The sequence below is a fragment of the Bombina bombina genome, chromosome 10 (assembly GCF_027579735.1).
Source record: "Bombina bombina isolate aBomBom1 chromosome 10, aBomBom1.pri, whole genome shotgun sequence".
Taxonomy (NCBI): domain Eukaryota; kingdom Metazoa; phylum Chordata; class Amphibia; order Anura; family Bombinatoridae; genus Bombina; species Bombina bombina.
This window is the reverse complement of record NC_069508.1, coordinates 447,264-449,763: the sequence shown is the minus strand read 5'-3', so window position 1 is coordinate 449,763 and position 2,500 is coordinate 447,264. Positions and strand designations below refer to the sequence as shown.

At 34.6% G+C, this 2,500-nt stretch overlaps 1 protein-coding gene across 1 annotated transcript in view; it reads right to left on the bottom strand.

Annotated features, from left to right (window-relative positions):
• Positions 1 to 2,205: 2,205 nt before the first annotated feature.
• Positions 2,206 to 2,500, bottom strand: part of LOC128641143 (pre-B-cell leukemia transcription factor 1) — a 78,829-nt gene continuing 78,534 nt past the window's right edge. The window contains exon 3 of the mRNA XM_053693710.1: positions 2,206 to 2,500. This exon is cut by the window's right edge and continues 440 nt beyond it. The gene's annotated coding sequence lies outside the window, so the exon portion shown is untranslated.

Below are 2,500 nucleotides of genomic sequence, written 5' to 3'. Positions count from 1 at the left end.
TGAATAAATATTGGCATATGTTGACTATTGATACTGAACTGAAAGATTATGTAGGAGACTTCCCTTTGTTGACAGCACGCAGAGCTGATAGTCTTAAGGATAAGCTTGTTAGAAGTGAATACATAAGAGAACCGAAAACCAATTGGTTAAGCACAAGAGGCAAATGGCAAGGCTGTAGCCCCTGTGGGCATTGCGTGTATTGCAGGTTTATAAAAAAAACTTGTAAATTTGAAACTTTAACAGGTAGACAATACAATATAAAACAGTGGATAACCTGCAACACTACAGGTGTCATTTACCTCTTGCACTGCTCATGCCCCCTATTTTACATAGGGAAAACTAAGCGTGATCTGAAAGATCGAGTCAGAGAGCATAGGGATGACATTAAGAACAAAGAGCAGGATAGCCCAGTGGCCAGACACTTTGAATTATATCATAATTCTGATTTTACTATTATGAAAGTAACTGGCATTCAGCACATAAAACAGCACCGCCGTGGTGGTGATGTTGACAATATGCTATTAAGGAATGAATCCAGATGGATTTATCGATTAAATACACTGGCTCCAAATGGCCTTAATGAAAAAATAGATTTCTCATGCTTTCTGTAGAACTTTTCCCTAGTAGGGGATAAATGCTAAAGAACCTTTGGTATCTCTATACTTACATTTTTTCAGTTGTGCATGTAATAGTCATTAGTTTGGCTTAAAAGATAAGCAAAGTTTTGAGATGTAAAAAAAATTGCAATGGTAAATACATTGTGTAGTTCTGATTCTGCCATCCCGGAATGAAAAAGAATAAACCCAAACATATGTTGCATAACATGTAATTATTTAACAAATATGGTGTTTGTGCAATTAAAAGTTTTTCGTTTATCTTTGAATATGAGGTTGCAATATGGTGCCAAAACTGTCATCAATTAAAAATTTAAATTAGCTATTGAGCTATAAAAGGGGTGTTATTACCAGAAACAGGCATCCGATGAAGCCCTAAAGTCAGCCCACTAAGGGGAGGGGCGAAACGCGTCATGTCTGACGTTTTGTGAAGCGGCAACTGTTTGAAGTGGAGTGCTAAGTGCCTGGCAGCTGGTCTGAAGCATACTGAGTTACTTCATGTGGTTCTAACAACTGACAAGCATGCAGCAGTCTTGAATGGAAGTTCCGGTTTTGTAAATACAAGGAGGCATTAACCGTAACGGAGCCTTAACACAAACCGCTGTGTTTGGAGAATTACCAGGATCCGGCATGAGAAACATGCAAAGTTTGGAGTGATCAAGTGGTAATTATACAAGCTAGTGTTGGAGCAAATACTGGAACTTTGTACCGCGAATGTGGTGAGACTGTTCGCTCAGTAATTCTATTACAGTTGGTTTCCCAATCAGTAATGCTGGAACTGCTTCTTTGTAACACATTTCAATCACAGAGCGTGTGTTTCACACTAAGTGCTCTGTTAAAATGGACATTGTTAATCTGTGTCTTTTTTGAATTATGTTGCAATAGTTTATCTTTCACACAATGTTTATTTATAACAGCGCATAGTTTAAGATATGTTATATACTTCGAACATTATTTGTAATAACCGTAGTTTTACGGTAGTGTGTCAGATAATAGTACTAACCAGGCCTGGGTTTAATAGTCACTCTTTTTATTGCAATTAAGGGTTTTGTGAATTTTGTTTTTGACATGTGTAGGTTTAGCAAATAAACCACTCGTTATTTATGCAATTTGTGTGCTGCCTTGTCATTCTTTTTCACAGCATTTATTTTTAGCTGCGACTACTCTCTTATTCATTTATTTAATATACACATACACACATATACACACACATATACATACATGCATACACAAATATACACATACACACATACATATATACACACACACATACACATAACACACACACATATATATATATAAATATATATATATATATATATATATATATATATATATATATGTATATATATACACATACATACATACACACACACACATATACATACATACACACCAACAAAGTCAATAAAAATTAAAACTTCTAAGAACTTTTTAACAAAGATAGCATTGATAAAATGGAGATTAATGAGAGTAGATCCCAAAATAATATTTGCAAACTATAAAACAGTTACATTTTCTGATATTAGTATATAGAAAACTGCTTTATATAGTCAAATAGTCAAACGTGACCCCAAAGAAAATAACCAAACAGTAAAAAAATGGTTTTATTTTACACCAAATAAATACAGAGGTCATTACTAGGTACAATTATAAAATGAGGGGGGTATAAGTTAGCGGTGAAAAAATATAAATGGCTTACAACAGTTTACAAGATAAGTCTCTATGCAGAATCAGCAGATGCCAGGGTACATTAATAACCAAGGAGCCATCCGGCAGCATAAATTAGGGATAGACCAATATTTTTTCAGGGCTGATACGGATACCGATTATTGGCCACATTTCAGGCCGATATTCTGTATATTTAAAGTTTTGAAAAATCAACA